The sequence below is a fragment of the Neovison vison genome, chromosome 5 (assembly GCF_020171115.1).
Source record: "Neovison vison isolate M4711 chromosome 5, ASM_NN_V1, whole genome shotgun sequence".
Lineage (NCBI taxonomy): Eukaryota > Metazoa > Chordata > Mammalia > Carnivora > Mustelidae > Neogale > Neogale vison.
Window position 1 is genome coordinate 156,601,395 of NC_058095.1, and position 23,169 is coordinate 156,624,563.

Consider the following 23,169-nt stretch of genomic DNA (forward strand, 5'->3'; position numbering starts at 1 on the left):
TGTGTGTTTTCCTGGGACGCGGTGTCCTACAATACAGTGCATTTGTTTCCGAAAGCACTAGGACGTGAGCTAACAAGACTGACGTAGATGTGGAAAAACTCTTTGCTATCCAGAATGTGTCTGACAGCCCAGACTGCAGCCCTCCTCAGCCCATCTCCTCCAGGGCTATGACTATGGGGATCATTTGATGAAACACATGCCCCCCACCCCCCAGTCACACACTCTCATCTGCCCAGTCCTAAGGAACACCTCCCTTCTCCCTGACTCTGCACCCCCTGGCACTGGTAAGCTCTCGGCTGCACTCACCTGTCTCATTAAACATTAATATTCCTGGAACATTTTAAACTCTGTTTCAGTATTTCAAGTTACATTTCTTATTAACTCCCCATGAATGACCTAAACCTCTTTGAGCTCACCATTAACTATCTAAACTTCCCTGAACTCTTGTTTTATATTTCCTTTCGGTTCTCATTTTCTCATATCAGCAAAACTATGTATTAGTCACACACTGTCCCAGAGAGTTGCTCATTCCTGATTGTTACTGAGAGGTAAGACCCAGCTTTTGCTCCGTGACTCCCACTTCTCACCCATTTTAGGGCCTGTCTTGCCAGTGAGGGCTCTCCTAAGACAAAACGCCTATTTTGAAATGTTATTCTCAAAGGCCAAACATTCTCCAAGTGGTCTCCTTTTGCTATCTTCAGAATTAAAACAAATCTGCAGTAAACACTTCCTTTCTTGGAACTCAGCCGTGCTGCTTCCTGGGGGGTGATGTTCACATGTGCCCGGGCCCCCGAGATGGGCAGCATCGCCGGCTGTGGGAACGGCTTCAGGATCCGACAAGCCTGGGCAGTGACACTGGAAATGATCGGACCTCTGAGCCTCAGTTTCCTTCTCTGTCCAATCGCACAGTAGCACTTCACGGAGGTAGGGTGGGCACCCCCTCACCCCCCTTCCCCCCCGGCCCCCCAAGATAACACACGTAAAATGACCGGCATGGAGCCTCGTGCATGGAGGTACCCAACAGACGAGACTCAGTCTGGGCTGTTGTAACAGGGTAACTTACAAACAACGCACACTTATTTCTTGAAGTTCTAGAGCCTAAGAAGTCCAAGATCGAGGCACTGGCAGATTCAGTGCCGGGGAGAGGCCCACATTCTGGCTCAAGGATGGCATCTTCTCATTGTGGCCTCACAGGCAAGAGGGCCGAGGGAGTTCTCCGGGGTCTCTTTGTAAGGGCGCCAATCTCATCCTGGGGGCTCCATGCTCACGACCCAATCACCTGCTAAAGGAGGTTAGGATCTCCGCATATGAATTTGGGGGGCAGGCAAACATTCAAACCATAGCAGAGTTAGTTTCGAGGAAATAGACAAATGAAAAATACTACTTCTGCTCAAAAGATCACTCTCCAGAGTCTCCCTGCTCCGAGAAGGTACTGGAAACAGAGGCAATAGCCTGGGGTCTTGTCCCAAGCTGTGTGACATACGCAGATTCAAAAGGACTTGATTCAGGGCCCTTGGGGGACCTCACTTAGCCTCACAGAGAGGAAATGCCCATCTTGCCTACCTCAGCAGCTCTGCCATAATGCTCAAATTACCGGAGGCACACGGAAACACCGTGACATTTTATTTTTCCATTAAATGACCAGCCCTGCCCGCCCCGTGTGGTCCTCCGGTTGCATACACTTGACAAATACTCTAGCAGTCTACTCAGTGAAGCCTGGGGGCGGCTGACGCCCTGATTCCCATCTCATACATACACTTTCGTTTTGCAAGAAAAGCAGTATTTCCTTGCAAGCTCACCTGCCTCTCCAGACCCGGTGGGACCCAGCACAGCCGCACGTCTATCACACGCAGAACCAGGTGTACTTCCAAGCACGTGACATAGCTTAGCTGATTTAATTCCTACGGAAACCTGCGGGGTGTCTCCTTCACTCCATTTTGCCCGTGAGGGAGTGGGGACAGAGGGAGCGGCGAGGCAGTGCTCACCTGCCCGAAGTCACGCCCCGGAAGCAGCAGAGTCGGGCTCAAGCCCTTAGCCTGCTCCCAACAGCTACGGGCCCCATCAGAACTCCCCCTTCCAGGGGCCCCGGCCCCCATCTTCACCCGTAAGCCACACTGAGCTTCCTGAGCTGGACTCAGGGGCTCCAGGCCGCACTCGGGACACGCGGGCAGTGCACTCCGGGCCTGTCACTGCAGCCCAAACCCGGCAAGCCTGTCCTGCTGCTGCTCCCTGAACCCTCCCCCGCTTCCCCCGAATCCTGATTTTTTTTTACTACCTGGACCACCACATGTGCACCTTCCTGCCCAAATCCAACCCGTCCCCAAAATCTCAGCTCAGATCCTGCCTCTGTCCCCAAGCCTTCCGTCTGTATCTTAGCACATGGGCCGTATTCTGCCCCTACATTCTGGTTCTCTTCTCTCTTACTAAATTCCCAAAGGACAGGTGACACATGTTAACTTGTTCCCCATAGCACAGACGTTTGCCTGGTCCTGGGAATTCTCAATTAGCCAACTGTTTTCTCTGTTTTGATCGGAAAGAAAGAAATGACAACAGAACAGTTTCCAAGCAGATACGTAGTTCGAACTGCCTTCTCTGACATCGAGGTTCAAGGACCCTTAGGTCACCGGAGACACACAGGTTGCGTACTTACGGCAGGAGGAGGACACACAGTGGTCACTTGGCTGCCCACCCTGGGTCTGGACGCCGCGCTCGGCATCCACCCGGAGCTTGCGGGAGCCGCGAGGACAGATGCGAGCCAAGCCCTCAGGCTCGAAGTCTAGCAGGCAGGTGGGGCAGGTGCTCGGAGAGCTCCACAGTGGACGATGGCGTCAAAACAAAGTCGTAAAGAGAGACGCTGGTTGTTACGGGCGGAGTTGTGCCGCCCTTGCCAGTTTCGTAGGTTAAAACCCCGGACCCCCAGTACCTCGGAAAGTGGCTGTATTTGGAGACGGGGTCTTTAAAGGGGTCACTAGGTTACCACGAGGTCTTCGGGGTGAGCCATACACCCCGTTTGACCCATGTCCTGATAGGAAGAGGAAAAGGGGACCCAGGGACGTGGGAGCGGAGGAGCGGCCACGTGAGGGCACTAGGAGGGCGGCCGTGCACCAGCCAGGGGGGAGCCCCCAGGAGAAAGCCCCCCTGCCCCGGGTTCCCGCCTCCCCACCCTCGCTGCTCGAGCCCCCGCCTGCGGAACTCGGTTGCACAAGTGCTGGCACCCAGTCCGAGCACAGCGAGGTCTGCCCCTCGGCGTGCGTGAGCCCAGAGCGCATCACGGGCAGGAAGGAGACCTCAGGTCACTCGGCGTTTGGTCCCGTGATAGGAGATACCAGGACGGTGAATCCACAGACATGTGGCTGCCGGGGCTGAGGGGAGCGAGGGCTGGGAAGCGACTGCGGGGCATACGTGGAGTTTTCTTTCAGGATGACGGAAACGTTCTGGAACTAGATGGAGGGGTCGTCCGCCACGATGAACATGCTGAATGTCACTGAATTCGTCACTTCAAAAGAGTGAATTTTATGGTATGTGAATTTCACTCCAATAAAAACTGTATATTTTTAAAAATCTTTAAAAAGGCACCCATACAATATACTGTTAGGATCTAATGTGTTGGGGCGCCTGGGTGGCCAATGGGTTAAGCCTCTGCCTTTGGCTCAGGTCATGATCTCAGGGTCTTGGGATCGAGCCCCGCATCAGGCTCTCTGCTCAGCAGGGAGCCCGCTTCCTCCTCTCTCTCTGCCTGCCTCTCTGCCTATTGTGATCTCTGCCTGTCAAATAAATACATAAACTTAAAAAAAAAAAAAAGAATATGTGTGGGGAGAGATGAATTCTGCTCGTGTGTGATCTGGACGGAAGCTGACCCTGGAGTGAGGGCAAAGGTCATCCTGGAGAGCAAACAGGAGGGTGGCAGGGGCGACATTCCAGGCAGAAATGGGGACACCTGGGCCCCCAGGTAGGAAGGTGGGGGTGGCAGGAGCCCAGGGCGAGGCCTGCCCGAGGAGGGGAATGGAGCGGACTCTGCGGAGCTCCTGAGACACAGGCGAAGTCTCTGCACATCTGTTTCTGCGCTCCTTCTCCAGAGAGTTTAATTAGTAAGTCTGATGTTGGGAACAGAAACCCGTATTTATAATAAAACACAACATTTTAAAAAAGCTCTCTAGTGATTAATCTTCTGGGAAACCACTTATTTCTCAGTGAGCCTCTCTTTTGGGGAAGGGTCTTTCAGGGCCTTTCCCCCCCAGCTTTACTGAAGTATATACTCGACAAATCAAAGTTGCGCATATTTCAGGTGCGCACGTGATGACGCACACGCGCACGTGATGACGCACACACGCACGTGCCGCGACATCCGCGTCGAGCTACACGCAGCCGTCACCTCTCAGAGACGCCGCGCCTCCCGGAGCGCATTCCTCTCCGCTGCTTCTGGGCCCTGTGCTCAGCTCCCTTTTCCCTCTCCCCCGAGCCCCGGCAATCACCCTCCTATTCTCTGCTTCTATGAACTCAACCTTTCTGGATTCCACGTATAAGTGGTATTATATAGTGTTTATTTTCCTGTGTCTGGCCAACTGTACTTAGCATAACATCGCCCAGATCCATCCATATTGCTGTAAATGGCAGGATTTCCTTCTTTTTTATGGTTGAATAAAATATGTATTTTATATATACACGTAATATTATATATTATATATACATATATACATGCGCATATATACATATACATATATATGAATATAGTACACCTAACATGAATAATATCATATAAAATTCCATTATGTTATATACATATAACTCCATATATAATGGAATATTATACATACACACACTTCATTCATCTGTTGACAGACACGTTTCACACTGATGCTACTTTAGAATTACTAATTTTGCAGTGAAAGAGGCTTCATTATGTTCTGTATACTTTAAAAAGAGGGAAGGCAAACTAATTCACTTCATGAGATTTTCTAGAAAAGATTTTTGCTTAACCTTCATCTATATTTAAAGTTCAATTAATCAGAAAACCAAATTTTCCAAATATTAAACGTTTAACATGTGTGATAACCTGTATCTTCAAAAACACTTCAATTGTCCAACTGACACAAAAAGGAAAATAAAATAGAAATAAAGATAATTAAAAATGATCCTAGGAAACTGGAAGGTGGTCCCTTCCGTGCTTAGGATGTATCAGGCCTTTCCAGTGCCCCATCATTTTCTGTATGAGTGTTCCCTAAACAAGATCACCGGATATCAATGTTCTAGGAGCATCATACTGATGCTCCTAGTTTATAATCGCTTATGATTCAAGGTCAGCCTTAAGTACAAATATTAGGCAACAAGTATAACCATGTTAAAAATGTCGAATAAATTACATTTTTTACTTCCAACACCTGGTGTCACCAGCATAACACAGTACAGGGCTCTACAGGCTCTGAGCTGGGTAAGCCCTGGGGTGGTGGCCGCCAGGCCTCCTTCCGCGAGGGAAGCCCGAGGCCCGGTTCACACCTTCCAGCAGCACGTTTTAACCACTCCCCCAGACAGCTAAATTCCCAGAAATCACCCAGGGTTAAAGGGCAGTCTTCATGCTTGTTTTTAACTTCGACCGTAATGCTGCAAGGGAAAGACTGGAGTGAAGCAAACCTGAAATGCTTTTTCTCTCTACAGTGTTCTACAAGGGATGGCCTGTGGCCTCCCCTCCCCAGTCCTGGGGGCCGGAATGTCCACTCCCCCAGAGTCACAGGTGACCTTGTTTAGCCTGGCTGGCTGATGACAGGCCTGAAATTAAAAACCCAGCATCTCCGTGAAAACATGATTCTCTAAAGTCTCCCGTGTTCAGGTCAGGTCAGCCGTCGAACAAAGGGGAGACGTCAGGAAGGAGGAGGGTCCTTCGGGGGCGCTGACTGAAGATCCCAGCGCCGACCCCTCGAGGGCCTGGCTGGAGCCGAGCGGCCCGGTGCGGTCCGGCCGCCCGCGAACCCAGCAACCTTCCACGGCTGTGTCACTACGAGCGGTCAGGGCCGGGTACCTGCGTGACATCCAAGGGAAGGGACTGGCACAGCCTGAGCATGTATTTTCCAAACAAGGTCACAGCCCAGCAGCCCGTGTTTTCCTGCAAAACTCCGCAGACGCTGGTTTCGAGCCACTGTCGTCCGTGAGCCAACGTGGACGGTGAGTCCTGGGAAAGCAGTGCCTCTGCGGCCGGCGCTCGCCTGGATCTGGGAGGCACCCACACCCCCGGGGGCCCCGACCCTCCCTCCTCCCACCCCCACCGCTCCCGGGTATTGGTAACAAGGCCCCTTCCTTCCTTCCCATGCAATTATCTTGGACGGTCACCTCCTAAATGACCTCACCCCCAGGCTTGCCCTCACCCACCCTCCCCGCAGCTGTGTGCAGAACTGTGCCCTCCCGTTCCCGGCCTGGGCTCCGGGGGGCACCCTCTCAGATGGCCCCATCGATCCTGTGCCCCGGGGATCATGTCCTTGTGTGACTCCTGCCCCCTGGGCAAAGGCTCAGGTGGGTGACTTGCTTCTAGTAAACACAACGCCGAGGAAGCCATGGGAGCCATGGGCTGTTCCTTCCACGCTGAGTTATGGGAACTGTGGCTTCCGCCTGGGGGGCTCTCTGGTGCATTCTCTCCCCCAGCCCCTTGCCGGCAGGGAGGCCAGTGGCCATGCTGTGGACTCTCCAAGGAGACACCCATGCGGAGAGCAACGGAGGTCTCTGCCAACGGCTGGAAAGGACCCAGGCCTGCCGCCAGCTCGTGAGGGAGCCTCCCCGTCGGCCTGGAGATGCGCACAGCCCCGGCCAAGGCCCTTACTGTCGCTTCCTGGAGACCCTGAGCCGCAGCCCCACGGCCAAGTGGCTCCCAGACCCCCACCAGCAGAAACCAGGGAACGACGCATGTTGTCCGCAGTCGCTGAGATCGGGGGAGCTCTGGTAGGTGGGTACAGACAACAAGGTCAAGAGAGTCAAGTCTAAGTCCCTGCGTGTGGCTCACACGGGCCAATCACCATCCAGCCCCGCTTTTCTCTTCAGCACACGCAGGCCAAACACGTCCCACTGCTCCGCGGCAGGTGTCACCGGTCCCTTGTTCACTCTAAGGCCGCCCCTGCCCCTCAGCGGCTGCCTCCTTCCTCAGCGTGCTGCCCGGCTAACTCCTCCACGTCCTTCACGGCTCCCAGGTGCCCCCAACCTCATCTCCCCTGTGTAACCCTCCCTCACGAGCAGGACCACTTCTGCCACCAAACCCTCAAAAGGTCAGAAGGCACCTCCCCGCTTGCTGGTGCACTTTCTCTGTCGCAGGCCTGGAACCGGCCATTTCTCCAAGGAGCTCTGCTCCCGCCTGTGCTGGAAAATGGTCTTTAGAAGCCAAGACCTGGGTGGGAGGTGTGCCTCCTGCTGGTGTAGTATCAGCTGCCCAAGCAGGTTCCCTCAGTGCAACATACACGTGTATACCCATAGATAGAAACAGACACATTTATATACACAGACATAGAAACACACATATTTACGTGAATGTGTACTGAAAACCATGAGTTCACACCCACACACCCGACCCGATTCACACCACAGGGTTCATCCTTGCTCTTGAAATTTGTGTACTGACAACTCCCTTCAACAGCAGTAAGCCTGACTCCCATTATGTTTAGCACAGTTCATTATGTGATCCATCTTTCCACATGTAACTAATTTCCAAGTTCAGGAACAAGCATCTCCCCCACAGATAAACCCTCCTCTCCTGCCATTCCAGCTCTGACACCCCACCTCAACAAGGCCCACTGAAAGGACAGCCTTCTCAACCCACTCACGCCAGGTTCACGGGGTGGAGAGAGGGACTTCGCCTCTTTCCGGGAGGGGCTGCAAAGCCGCATCGGGCAGGCGCACTCACAAGAGCGGAGAAGGAACTGGAGGTCGTGTGCGCATGCCAGGCCACCAGGCTCCTCTGTGTCGCTGGCAGCATGTGGCTTCCATTCTCAAGAGCCTCTTACGAGAAAAGACGGTGGGCAGTCCGTTGGCCATAATGTCTCCATGCAAAGGAGAAGGAAGCAGGAAGGGCAGGGTGAGGAATAGGACCAATTTCCAGGGGACTCAGGTTCCTTCCTTTGCAAAACTGCCCAGAAGTCCCACAGATTTCTGCTTCCTACCCTTTACCATGACTCGAGGCACACCATCACTCTGAATAAAACTGCAGATCGGTAACTCAGGAAGGAGAGACTGGATATTTGCTAGTGACCACAATTTCTGCCACTCTCACGTTCTTTGCTTACTGGCCAACAGCCTGTATTCAGGAACTACTGAAGACCTTGCATGAATCCTTGGAAGCATTCTCGACTCTCACCTATCGCTAGGATTTTAAATTCTCACCGTAAGTCATTCTAAGGGCACAGGAAATCTTAGAGAAGCTTAAATGGTTGCTTGGATGCTATGTCACGACATCTCTAATAATCTAAAAATCCCACATGTGAGAAAATGTTCCAGTAGGTCTTTCCAAGAGCTTGCTGATTCTCCAAGAAAACTTCCACCTCTGACAACACCTCGTAGCCCTTTACCTGTGTGAGAACACTATGCAAGGAGCAAATCAAAACTCCAGCCCCAACCAGCACAGAGTTCAAGAGAGATGCGGGCAGAGAGCCGTGAAAAAATCCTAGCTCTCTGCCAAGCCAAAGGAAAGGGAGAAAGGAAAAGGGAAAAATAATACAGTGCAAGATAACCTCAGAAATGGGGGGACTGGCACATGAGAACCCCTCTTTTGGAAGTCCTAGGGAGACTTATCTTGTAAAATCACCCAGGAGGTAAGCCTTGATACATTGCAGACGAATTCATCTGAAATCAATGCTGTTTCCCTGCAAGGAAGACCCAAGGACCGCTATTTAATGGAAAGGCACTACCGAAGTTTTTCTATTTGTAAGTTATTATAGCAGTGTAATTTCTTGATATTGTCCTGACACCCTTCAGATCACTGATGTATAGTGTTATTTGTGGAAGCAGGAGAAAGCACGGTACACGAGGAACACATATACTTCTGCGATAGATGTGGTTCACTTCATGGTCAGGTAAAACCCTGCTACCCTTCAGCTATGCGACATGTTCAAGTGTTTCATCTCTGTGAACCTCAGGTACATCACCTAAAAAATGGGGATAATAATGCCCACCTCAAGGGTTAGCATATGAGGATTACATGAAATAACATATAAAAATTCTGCCACACAGTGATTTTCATAAGTATTAGTACCCTTCCAAGAGAAGGGCAAATCACAGAATTCTCTAAGGACCAAACAACAGAATGTACCACAGAGAACAAGTGCCTGGCATAGGGCTTGTATGTCTAATAAATGTCCCTTTTTAACTTACACATCCTCATACAAAGCCATATTTTCTAGCATGTTTGAATGATGTTCTTTATAGTGATCTTTAACCCTGTATGCACGGAAAATAATCGTACAAACCTTCAGCATTCATCAACACTGGAGACTAACATCCTTGTTCACTGCAGTGTTATCCACAACAGCAAGGAAGTGGGAGACACCCAGGTGCCCATCCTTAGATGAATGGGTAAATACAATGTGGTCTCTGTATACAGTATTCAGCCTTTAAAAAGAAATGCTGTCACATACTACCAAATGGATAAGCCTTAGGGACATTACACGAAATGAAATGAGCCAGTCACAAAGGGAAAAATACCGTAGGATTCCATTTACGTGAGGTCCCTAGAATCATCCAATTCACAGAGGTGGGAAGGAGACCGTGGCTGCTAGGAGCTGGGGGAGGAGAGGGGAACTGTTGTCTGACAGGCACAGCTTCAGTTTTGCAGGATGAAAGTTTGGGAGGCGTGGTGTACAACACTGTGAATATACTTTACTGAACTGTAAACATAAAAATGCTAAGTTTTTCTATTTTTGTACCACAATAAAAAATAATTTTTTAAATGATATGACTTGTAAGCTTTCATCATAACACGGGATCATGGCACTGGTTAATTCTGGACTGCGCTACTGTCCGGAGATGAACCGACAGCAAGCCTCAGGAGTTACTCTAGAGTCTGCTTTAAGTGACTATCTGGGATTTGTTAGGATTTAGGTGCTAAGGGGAAAAGGGGAACTTGACATCTTTCGGGATATAATATGTATTACCTTCAGAATTTTAAGATGTGAAATTGAAAAAACTTTCCAAATTGCATTTTAAAGGGAAGAAGTGAAGTCTAGGCTGTAATCAAACTAGATGATTCGCCTGAGATCACACAGATAGTAATTATGAACAGTGTTGGAAAGAGAAAACTTCTCCTGATCGCCCCTGCAATCCTCTGGGACAAGGACTCCAGTCTTCTGAATGCCGCGCCCCGTTTACTACGCCGCCACCAGGGGGCAGCAGGTGTCTTAGGCTGGTATTCTAAAACCCCAACCTAAGGCCCCAGTCCATGCCTACTGCCCCTTCCCCCACCCCCAATATATATGCGCACTTACAGGACTTTATTAATATCAACAGGAATAAAGTTTAAAGAACATCTATAATACGTTTTTAAAACAAAACAAAGACTTAGGTCCAATGGAGGTAACAAGCTTCCTATTCCTCCTCTATTTTTAATTTATTCCAATCCTAATTGACGTAAGGGCCTAATTGACGTAAGGGTCAATTACAGCTAGTTTTAAACAAAAAATGATGTAGCCGTGGAAACCCATCCCATTTCTTTACATTTTTGAACCAAATTTTCCTAACACTTGGCCTCTTAGGCTTCGTACCACGACAGCGTCAGGCCCATCAGCAACTTGCCCTCCATCTTTTTTTGTCAGGCTCAGTTTTTCTTTCTGATGCTTCTGTGTTACAAAGGCAGGTCTGTCAATAGGCCTAACCCTTCAGAAACTTTTCAGAAGTAGAACACAGAGATTCTAGATGACAATAATTTCCACTCTTTTTAAAAACTACCAACTAGAAGCTCAAACCATAGCAGCTAATGGGGCAGACACGACAGGCCTGTTCCCTCAGCCACGACCCTGTGCACCCTGAGACTTGCACAGTTTGATCTCATCTGAGAAGGGAAGGACAACAACATTAGCAGCGACATTTCGGGAATTGATCCTGAGGCGATAGTGACCAGTGATTGTGGTCCCTGAATCATCCAAAGAGAGGGCCACAATCTTCATTTCACAATCAAATTTCAAATGGTTTTCTTCCTTGAGCTCAAAATGCTTTAATAAAGAACAAGCTATTCAAACGCAAGCTTTCGCTACTGCCACAGACACATGGGAAGAGTCCATTCTTAAACCACAATAGTGCCATGTTCACTGTAGTTACAAGGCATTCAGAGAAATTACTCGGCTTACATCCAGTTTCTCTCGTGTAATTTACTATTTACAGATCTTTTTCTTTTTTTAATACAGTTGTCGTGGTCGTCGTTGTTTTTAGAAGTGGGGGGAAAGGGGAGGTGGAGGGAGAGAAAGAATCTCAAGCAGGCTCCACACCCAGCATAGAGGGCAGGGCTGGGCTCTATCTCAGGACCCCAGAGGAAATCAAGAGTCCCATGAGGCTTCACTGGCTGAGCCACCCAGGTGGCCCTCTCCCTGATCAATCTACCCTAACAGAAAACTGATGGCAAAAGCAGTTATGGCACTATGGCTTTCTAATGATAAAACAGAAATGAGGCATGCCCAAGATACATATAATGAATGGGCCACTGCAAAATGTATTCCGATAGCATTCTGTAACCCTTTGCCAAATAGGGTGTCTGGTGGGACTTAAAGTCTCCTCTCTAAATAAAATTATGGTTTTAATTTAATATTTTCCATATAGAACATCTACCATATTTAATTATGGAATATCACCAGAAAACCAGAAATAATTATTTTTATAATAGGCATATAAAGTAAATTTAATTCAGTAGCTCATTCAAGAGTTATTAAAAATAACTTTTTATAGTACTCAAAAAACTGAAATCAGATAATTAAAAAAAACACATCTATTAGAGGCCTGAAATGAAAACGCCTGACAATAGCAAGTGCTAACGAAAATATGGAGCAACTGGAACTCTCATACGTTGGTGGCTGAGAGGCAAGATGGTGGGGTGCGGCCACTTCAAAAAAGTTCGCCAGTTTCTCAAAAAGTTAAGCCTATACGTACCATATGACCCAGCCATTTTGCCCCTGCAGATCTGCTCTAAAAAGATGAAACATTTCCATCACATAAAGGCCTATATAGCAATATTTGCAGCAGCCCCATTCCTATTACCCTCAAACTGTAAAGAATCCGATGTTCTTTAACAGTGCATGGATCCGTAAGCTGGGAAATGCCCCTAAGACGCAACACGGTCCTCAGCACTGAAAAGGAATATACGCACGTTAGAATCTCACAGCTGTTGTCTGAGTGAAGGAAGCCAGTCTCAAGGGTTGCACACTGTTTAATCTCACTTAGGTGACATTCATGATGTGACATGTGAAAAGGAAAAACTTTTCAAGATGGAGACAGATCTAGGCACCTCGATGGCTCAGTCCGTTAGGCATCCGGCGACTGGCTGCAGCTTAGGTCATGTTCTCGGGGTCCTGGGATCAAGCCTCACACTGGAATCCACACTCAGTGTGGAATCTGCTTGGGATTCTCCCTCCCCCTCTGACTCCAGCACCCCCCCCCCCAACATCGTGGGCTCTCCCCCTTGCCCTCTCTCCCAAATAAATAAACAAATAAATATTAAAAAAAGAAAAAAAAGATGGAGACCAGATCAAGGGTTGTCAGCAGTCAGGGGAAGGGGGAAGGGTTTGACTTAACAGTGGGACAGAATGAGGGAGGGCTTAGCATTTTTTGGTTTTGTTTTCTGGCTTTTTTTGGTGGTGGAACTGTTGTGTGAAAGAACTGTGATGAAGGTTACATCAATCCATTTAAAAACCTACAGAATTATACAATAAAAAAGGCCAATTTTACTTTACATAAATTCTAGTAATAATGAAAGTATGAGAGTATGTACCTACTCTAAAACAGAGTTAAAAATAAGAGGTAAAAGTAAGAATAAGAGAACTCTGAATTAAGCTAATGTCTGACATACACCAATATTTATTATTAAAAGAGACTTAGGAGATGTGAAAACCAGATACAATGAATGGACGTTGACTCTGGTTTGAATAAACCAACTGCACAGACCTTTTTAGGCGAACAGAAATATTCGAATATAGTATTAGATAATATTAAGGATTTTTCATTCATTGTTTGGGAGGATTATAGTTATGTAAAAAACTAAACTTAAAAAAAATTCATACTAAAATATTTAGTGATAAAATGACATGATTTCTAGTATTTGCTTCAAAATCCCCCAGAAGTAAGCAAAAAACAAAAACTCAAGAAAAAACAAAGGGAGAAGGGCTAATGGAACAAGAGTGGCAAAACCAGGATGGTGCATGGATTTCTGACATTGTGTTGGTTCATGAAAGGTTAAGGTTTACTGTCCTCTCCTTTTGAGTATGGCTGGAAATGTTCATAATGAAATGCTGAGAGAAAAAAACAACAACAACAGTGACTTAGTCTTCATAAAACTCCCCAAAATGCCATCTAACTGTTCTTTATTCATTTATAATATACACCACAGTCACCCTTGAACAACGCTGGAGTCTTGGGCACCGTCCCTGCATTTGAAAAATCGGAGGATAACTTCTGACTCCCCAAAACTTAACTACTAAGAGCTTAGTGCCTTAGTGGTAACATGTGTGTCGACTAATGCATATTTTGTATGCTCTATGTATTACATACTGTATTCTTATAATAAGTAAGCTAGAGAAAAGAGTTATTTAAAAACTCATGAGGAAGAAAAAATATTTACAATACTGTATTTATTAAAAAAAAAAAGCTGCACGAGTGGACTCACGAAGCTCAAACGTGTGCTGTTCAAATCAACTGTGATTTCCTCTTGTAGGCTTTTATAACCTGTATTTAACTTTACAGAAATCCAAGTCGAGAGAGAAGGAATCTAGGCAGTTCTGCTGCTTCTCACAAATAAGGGCTTCGTAATGGCACAAATAAGGGCTCAAAGAATGCTTTTCAAATCTCACTTAATGCTCATAAATTAATAAAACTACCCCGAGATGCAGAAATATTAATAATTTTCATTAACTCACCTGCTGCATCTTTCTAAGTACAGGCGACAACAGCAGGAAGAGGTAATTAACTCTCACTGAAGACAGATGCAGCGGCAAGAACACATGGAGAAGAGGACAGCATTAATAGGAGAAGTTCTAATTCACTCTTCTCATTTATCCTGACATAACTCAAAACATCAGAGTTCAATAACACTCTCAACCAACTGGCAATATTTTTCTTACTGGTGGCTTATTAAGAGGATGGTACAACGGGGAATCTAAATGAGGAAGGTGTGGTTCTCATCTCAACAGAGTTCATATATGAGAAAATGCTAAATGATTTAGCAGGACTTTTGTTAAGAGCCGCGAGCAGGAAAAGCACCATCCAGGCGCAGAGGCTGGAGGGGCCGGTGGGGAAGACAGAGCACAGGAGGGAGGTCCTGGTGGCCGTTCGGCGGAGCTCACCTGTCTCCGGTCACCCAGAAGCCTCTCTCCCCAGTGCCAAAGGAGAGGCCCAAAGCGTCTGGAGTCACTGGGTGAGCAGGGGAGAGCAAAGGCGCCTGGCCTCGGCGCAAGGTAGCACCTGGTAATGACCATCCGCCGTCCCGATGTCTGCGGCGCTGCCCCGCTCCCGCAGCAGCACGAGGCGAGCTGACTGAACCCAGGCCTCCCAGGGACCCCCGGACCTGAACCTGTGAACACGGTCCCTCGCACGCTGTAAGGGATGGGATCGACGGTAAAGGCCTTAAATGCAGAAATTATCCTGGATTATCCAAATGGGCCCATTCTCACCACGCCAGTCCTCAAAAGTGGAGCAGCCCTTCCTGGCTGGGGGCCGAGCCAGAGCTGGGACCACGTGGAAGGGCGAAGGGACGACAAGCCACCTCTCAAGGTGGAAGGGGGGGCCGTGCGCCAAGGATTGCGGGCGGCCTGGAAGTGGGCAAAGGGGAGGAAACAGAGTCTCCCCCAGAGCCTCCAGGAGGGGACACAGCCTCACGGATGCCCTGACTTCAGCCCACAGGGACCCATGTTGACTCCTGCCCCAGAGAAGCGGAAGACGAGTGAGCACCCGCGTCCGTCCGCATCGTTGCCAGCCACGAAGCCGGTGCCACCTCGCTCCGGCGCACGAGGCAACGCCGCTCCTGGCGGCTCGGCCTTCACCTGTGCCCCTCCCCTCCCTACACCACGCAAGCACACTCCCCACTCCCACTGCAATTAAAACACAACGTCTGCCACATCTCACATCTCTGCTCAAAGGTGTTTTCCTCCAAAATGTTCTCCCAAACCTACTTACCCAGCCCAAGCCAGCTCCCGACCCCCGCCGCACCCACGCGCTCGGCACCCACGCCTCTCCGGCTCGCTGCCTGCTTCACTCGGACACTCTCTCCTTCAGAGCTTACTGCTTATTGAGCACTGACTAAACCCTAAGTACCACAAGAAGGATTTTTCAGGGGTTTTCTCATTCACTCCTCCCCGAAACCCTACTAGGTAGACATAATGATCATCCCATTATTTTTAAAATGAGAAGCTAGTACCCGGCAAGGCCAGGACTGGAAGCCAGGTGGTCTGACACGGGAGTCGCTGCCCCTAACCAGAGCATTAATACCCGTCTCCTGCGCGAGAAATCGAAGTTACAAGATCCTGTGGATTTATTAACCCCTCACCCCCAGTGTCCAACACAGAGAAGCTTAATAGTTGCTCAATATCAACAAATGGAACAAAGGTGGTTTCTCCCCCTACTATTCCTTTTTTTTTTTAAGAGAAACTTTTTATTATGGAAAGTCAAATCTACACAGAAGCGATGATATAATGATCCCCCAAATACCCAAATCCCAACTTCAACACTTATCGGTCAAACACCACCAATATTTAATTGATTTAATATTATATTGTCTAGTAGAAAGAATCCCTTCAATATATTTTTTAAAGAGTTACTTATTTATTTTGAATTGAGAGAGAGAGAGCACACAAGTGTGGGGAGGGGCAGAAGGAGAAGGAGAGAAAAGCTCAAGCAGACTCCACACAGAGTCAATAAGCCCCGATGTGGGGCTCGATCTCACAACCCTGAGACCGCGACCTGAGCTAGATGCGTAACCAACTGAGCCACCCAGGTGCCCCTCAATATTCTTCCTTTATAGAATCATGTGTTCCTAGTTCTCATGACATGTTCATTTAGCTGTGTTGCTAAGACTTTAAAAAAAAACAAAACAGTCTTGAAATGAAATGAACAAGTTTCGTTTTGTTTTGTTTTTAAAGATTTTATTTGTTTATTTGAGAGAGAGACAGTAAGAGAGAGCACGAGAGGGGAAAAGGTCAGAGGGAGAAGCAGACTCCCTGTGGAGTTAGGAGCCCGATGAGGACTCAATCCTGGGACTCCGGGATCATGACCTGAGCCATAGGCAGTTGCTTAACCAACTGAGCCACCCAGGCGCCCCTGGACAAGTCTTTCTAAGCAAAACATAAATTGAGGGAAGTGTAAAGGGGAAACTGGTTACTTTCTTCCATATATAAAACTAATTTTTCGGGGCACCTGGGTGGCTCAGTGGGTTAGGCCGCTGCCTTCGGCTCAGGTCATGATCTCAGGGTCCTGGGATCGAGCCCTGCATCGGACTCTCTGCTCAGCAGGGAGCCTGCTTCCTCCTCTCTCTCTGCCTGCCTCTCTGCCTACTTGTGATCTCTCTCTGTCAAATAAATAAATAAAATCTTAAAAAAAAACAAAAAAACAAAAAACTAATTTTTCTGCAGAGCGTAAGTATTGTAAATAAAGTTTAAAAAATGGGGGAAACAGGTCTAACACCTATGACAAAGGATTAGCATCTCCAACGTATAAAAAATTCTTACAGGGACGCCTGGGTGGCTCAATCATTAAGCGTCTGCTTTTAGCTCAAGTCATGATCCCAAGGTCCTAGGATCAAGCCCCATATCAGGGTCTCTGCTCAGCAGGAAGCCTGCTTCTCCCTCTCCCACTCCCCCTGCTTGTGTTCCCTCTCTTGTTGTGTCTCTCTCTGACAAATAAATAAACAAAATCTTAGAAAGAATTCTTACAAATCAATATGAAAAAGACCAATACCATGTTATCCGGAAAAATGCGTACAGGGATGAACAGACAGACAGTTTCACCTACTAAACTTAAGCAACAGAAAGACAAGAACTCCCAAGTGACACTCTTTGTCAAGATACTTACTCTGGTGCTCTGGGATTTAGGAGTAAGACATACTCTAGAACAGAGGAAAAAACAATTCTTACCTATAAACTTGTCTCTTCAAAACTATGTCACCCTGGAATCCAGCACCACAGTAAGTGTGAGAGTTTACCAAGCTTTTGACTTCAGAATCCTTCTAATGCGACAGCAGGATAAGAACTCCGTCCTCGCAGCGTGACCCATAGGCCATGGACGAGGTATCCAGCTCTCAGTCCTGCTGCAGGGGATAAAGAGGACAAGTGAAGAAAGTTGAGTGTTTCAGAGACAAGGGGCTTCAAAACAGAAATCACTCAGCTCCTGCTGGATGGCATCTGAAACCCTGAGCCTGGGCCCAGGAAGGAAGGTATTTCCATTCAGTAGGAAAAAGTGGTCCCAGCCAAGAGGCCACAGGGTAGCGTGAACAGAGGAGAGTTACCACTGACCTAGCAGAGGGGTTCAAAGTTCTCTACATCCTTGAGAAATAGCAACCATAGCCTCTCTTTCAAGTAAGGAAAATAAGATGAGAAAGAAAAAAAGTGTATTTTGCCATCAGGCAAAACCTATTTTAGGAATAGTGAGTCTCTTAGATGAGGGCTTCGGAGATTTTTAAAGTCATAAATTTATATTAAAAAACAATTCAAATCACTTCTTTAGTACACCTGCCCAAAAGAGAGAAACTGAACCTAATTAACCTAAACATTTAGATCTAACTTCCAGCTTACAGGAACTACAGGGGATAGAGGAACAAGCTAAATCATACTATACAAAAAGCCAAATAAATCCGGAATGTGAGGCATCTATAGGCAGCCAAGGGCCACCAGTAAATCACCAGTACTAGAGAAACTCATTGGGACCTCGACAGACCAGGGTCAGCAAACTCTGGCCCTCAGGTAAGTCCAGCTGCCAATGGAGTTCAAACCCAAAAGCCATGAAAACAAAATTTTACTGGGACAGGGCCATCCTCATTCACGTCCATATCATCTCCAGCTACTTTTTGCAGGAAAGCACAGTTGAGTAGTCGCAGCTGAGACCACACAGCCTCCAATGCCTGCTGGAGTTAGCGTCTGACGCTTGTCACAAAGTCTGCCGAACCCATGTCCTAGATTAAAAGAGGCAACAGCTACTCAACAAAACACCGTGTGTGGACCTTGTATGGATTCCAACAGTAAAAGTAAGTGCATTTTTGATGCCATCAAGGAACTTTGTGGACTGGGTCTTAGAAAATATTATGGAATTATTGCCAATACAGTCAGGAGATGATGATGGTATTAAGGCTATATGAGAAAGAGACCTTTTGCTGGAAGCACGTACTATGCTCTCTAAGGGCAACATGACATGTCTGGAATTCAAACTGCTTCAACAACAAAAATGATGAAGCAGATATGGCCAAAGAAATTGTTTTAACAAATACAACGGGGCAGTTCATTGTACCAGTCTCTCTGCTTTTGTGTTTGTTTCAATAAAAAAGAAAAAGAAAACCCAAACCTTGATCCAAAAGTAGAGTTTATAAGGATGCCTGCGTGGCTCAATCGGTTAAGTGTCTGACTCTTGATTTTGGCTCAGGTCATGATCTCAGGGTTGTGAGATCGAGCCCTGTGTCCAGCTCCACGGTGGGCATGGAGCCGGTTTAAGATTCTCTCTCTCCCTCTTCCTCTGCCCCTCCCCTTCATTAAAAACAAAACAAAAAAAAGTAGTGTTTACAGCCAGACAGCCTTTCTCCTCAGGCAGGCCTCCCACCTCACCCCCTCTTACATGAAGCCTGGACTCAGCACACCCCTTCCTCCGCTATCTCTGAACATGGTTACATTTTAAGCTCCTTATCTCGGTTCATGGTGTCTGCCAACCAGGAATGCCCCATTCCACTTCTAAGCCCATTAAAATTCTACTCTCTGCTCAAAGTCCAGAACAAATGGGACGGTGGCCAGGTCCTCCAGTGACCATTCACCTCTCTGCGGCCCAACAGACCATCGTTTCTTTGAAATTTCTTTCGTCCTTAACGTGTTACTCTTTACTGTGTCTGTTACCCCATGAGCCCATACAAACCCTGAGACTCCAAGGAACTGGGTCTTTCCTGTAATTCCACTGCAGGAGGGTAACACCTTACCCACAGTAAGCTCTGCCTATACAGTTCTCAGGTCCAAGGGCAGGTCCAAGCTAAACAAAGCTGTCCTTCCCTGAGCAGTTTCACTGACAAGAGAGAAACCTTCGGTTAAAGAATGAATCTCTGTTAAATGAGAGACTGGTCATGTTTACCTGGTGCTCTCTTTAATAAAATCTCTCATTGCTATGGTTTGCCCCTGAATAGAGAATGTTCTAGAGAAGAATGCTAAGATCGCTTGAATGTGTCCCTTATTCCCTCTCCTTGGGACCTGTCCCTCTGCAAACAAACACTATGGCATTCACCTCCGTACCAGTCCTCAGGGGCCCCTACCCCCTGGTAAAGTGCCTGGCTAACTTGGTACAAAGCCTTCCAGTCACTCTACTTGGAAGAGCTGACACAGGCTGGGACCTTCATGAGATCTCACTAGCTTAAAAAAAAAGAAAGAAAGAACAGATAATTTTAAAAACAGTAACAGCTTCTGTCCCTGTTCTCTTCTACTTCCTGCTGCCCAGTATCTAAGGCCAGCATGAATAACCACCCTCTCGAGTCTGATGCTATCGGTTAAGACCCTCGTTGGCAAGGTCAACTTGTCCAAAATATCTGACAAAAATCCACCAATTAGAAATTAATTTACCTTTACCAACTCAGCTTTTGAAATACAAATGCTCTCTACCAGGACTCTCTGCTTATTCAGAACTTCTGGCTTCTCCTGGGAGTCGTTCCAGGAAAACAAGGCATTTTGGGAAAATGAGGGCAAACCGCAGGAGCTCTCCATATTAGCATTTCAATACATTGAATGAGCCCAGGGAGACTAGTCCTCCGTTATAGGAAAAAGTACATAAGGACAGTGTGAGACCTACACTTTATATAGGTCAATCCAACAGATTTAGACGTGTCCTTTATTTTTCTGTTTTGCTTTTTTATTAGAGAGCGGGGAGGGGCAGAGGGAGAGGAAGAGGGAGAATCTGAAGAAGGCTCCACGTTTGGGGCTCGATCTCACAACCCTGAGATCATGACCTCCACGGAAGTCATGAGTCTGATGCTTAACCCATTGAGCCACCCAGACATCCCTGGCCTTTGGTTTTCTCTCTAGCACATCTGGCAAAATGAATGTCCTGCTTTCTAAAAAGTGGCTACAAGTCTCGTGCATTTTTTTTTAAACCAGTTCTATGCCAATAAAGCAAGCTTTACTAACTTTATTAAAGCAAGTCAGGAAGGGATGTTTAAAAAACTGCACTGACAGGGTTTCAAGTACAATCACCGAGTCATCTTTGGGCGACAGAGTGAGGCAATAGCCGCACTTGGTAATCAAGGCAGCAAGAGAAACTTCTCCCCACGCCCCAGAGGGGTCACTAACAGCTCCAAGGAAATGCCAGAAGTTTGTGGATTTCTGGGGCAGCTTTTGGTTTCCTCCCAGACAGGAATCTCCGAAATTAACACCATTTCCGAGAAGCGCTACTGCCCTCGTTCACCCGAGAGCCTTTCAAAACCACCTTCTGAATCCCCGTCTCGCTCTCCTGGGTAGGAACGGGCAGCGTCCACACCTGCCGACAGGAACCAGCTTTCTTCGCCCACGCCCTCGCTGGCGGTGGCGCCCGCGTCCCGCCGCGTGCAGCGACTCTGGGGACGCGTTTCGCGGCCGGGGGTCCCCTCCCTTCCGGCCGGTCCCGCAGGCCGCCCGCGGCGCCTCCACGGCCAAGTTCGGTCCCCGGCCTCTTCTCCCCCCCCCCCCCCGCCCGGCTCCGGCGGCCGCCGCGCAGGGACGGACGCCCCGAGATCCCGGCGTCCCCAGAGCCCCCCGCGCGGAGAGAGCGGGGACAGGTGCTCCCGTCCGGCCCGCGCGCCGCGCCTCACCTGCCGCGGAGCGCGGCGCCGTCGGGCACAGCAGGCCGGGCAGCGAGCGGAAATCTGCGGCGAGACGGGCGCAGCCGCCCCGGGAGGCCGCCCCCGCCGGCGCCCCCTGGAGGCGGGCGCGAGCACACACCCGCCGAGGACGCTCCCGCGCTAAGGCGCCCCGCCTGGGGCCGCGCGGCAGCCTTGGCTCTGAACGCGACCCAGACGCACCTGGGGGCACATCACAGCCACACACACAGAGCCCACACCTGACAGGTACACACATCGCACACTCAGCGCCCGTATCCTGCTGGACACAGGTAACCACATAGTCCATGCCAACACCTGTCTTCCGATTCTCCCGTTTAAAACAAAACAGTGGTTGTCGGGACAATGAAAGAAATGACTTCCCGTCGGTCCCCGGCTACAAGGACTAATCTTGGACCCCAGAAATTAGAAGAGTGGAGACCTAAAGCTGAAGGAGAATTTTTCTCTGGAGACTTTGTTCATCCTGAGTTTAAGCAATGCTCCTTTGGGGACCCAGGTGACAAGAAGGGCACAGGGTTAGAGGTCCGCTCCTGTCACCGCTCCCCAAAGACACAAATATCTAAGTAGTTACTGGAATAGCAATAATCCCCTTAATCTTTTTCTGTACCTTCCACTTTTTCATGTATGTGGACTAGTTGAAATCTCATTACGATTTGATTTTTATCCAAACATTTCAGATACTGTAGACGTGGTTGTGTTTTGAATGGATGTACAAATCCAAAAGAAATCTAAAAGATCAGATCCATAAGCCATAACTTATTTCAGAGAATTCTTTCTTGCCTTGAGAAGTTCATAATTAAATTGAACTATTAAAAAACCATCTAGCATATGTTTTTCACAATTTATTTAAAGAGTAGCAGTAAACATCTTCATTTTTTTTTAATGAAAAATGATTCCCTTCTTTTCTTTTTTGAGGGAGGACAAGTTATGTTGGCAAAAGAAAATGAGCCAAATACATGAATAAATAATTCTGCTGGTAAAGGAAAATAAAAGTCAGTGACAAGGTGAGCGTACGGTTGCGTTTATTACCAGGTAAGGCTAAAGAATCTGATTCAACATAGATTTGGCTCTATAGGATGAAGTCTTCAGCTAACTCTCAAAAAATAACTCATAGACAAATAGTTTAAAGTAGTAGTTTACAAAATGTGCAAAACGCAAAAATGTATAAAATGCAAAATGTGCAAAAATGCTGGACCCCAGTCCAGCAGTATCAAAACATCTAGGAATTTAGAAATGCAAAGTTTCAGGGACACCCCAGATCTCCTGAACCACCAATTCCAGGAGTGTGGCCTAGCATGTTAACCAGGGTTTATGATGCACATTCAAGTTTGGGAAATATGATTTAGTGAAGATTTGCTCTAGTGCTTCTCAAACTGAAATGTACATGGGAATCAACTGAAGATTTTGGTTTAAAATGCAGACTTTGGTTCAGGTAGACTGCAGTCAGATCTAGAGTCTCAGGATTTTCTTGTGTATGGGCACACACAGGGACAAAGTGTGAATACAACCGCCAGGCAAGGCAAGGGTGTAGACTTCCTTTAGAAAGGTGAGAATCACACAGTGTTTCAAGGAAACTGAGTGGTCAGTTACAAGTACATGGCATGTTAGTTTAGGTTTGGTGGGCTGTGTAAGAGTTACACAGCACTACTGCTCTGGTGGGTTTAGGAACACAGTTGACACATGGAGGCTATCAGGTTGCATCCAAATTGTACAGATGAGTCACTGGCGGAAAAGGGGCCACCCACCATCAGCTGTTTTGTGTTCATTCAGGTCCTTACTTTGCCACCTATAATCTCCCATATCCTCCAGGCTCGGGGTCAAGCGTACAAATGACTTACATAGGTTTAAAGCTCACCAGACATGTCTTTTATCAACTCAGATGATTCAAACCAATTAATTATCTTTAGTTGGAATTGCCCATTTTGCCCATCCTTGTTGTCTAAATCCAAGCGGGTAATTGCCAAGCC

At 47.7% G+C, this 23,169-nt stretch overlaps 1 protein-coding gene across 2 annotated transcripts in view; it reads right to left on the reverse strand.

Annotated features, from left to right (window-relative positions):
• Positions 1 to 21,246, reverse strand: part of GGACT (gamma-glutamylamine cyclotransferase) — a 55,735-nt gene extending 34,489 nt beyond the window's left edge. The window contains exons 1-2 of one of the 2 annotated variants that reach the window (XM_044250041.1): positions 21,176 to 21,246; positions 17,286 to 17,458 (exon numbers count right to left, since the gene is read on the reverse strand). The gene's annotated coding sequence lies outside the window, so the exon portion shown is untranslated. The remainder of the gene's footprint in view (positions 1 to 17,285; positions 17,459 to 21,175) is intronic. The other variant, XM_044250044.1, reaches the window with a different exon arrangement.
• Positions 21,247 to 23,169: the final 1,923 nt, after the last annotated feature.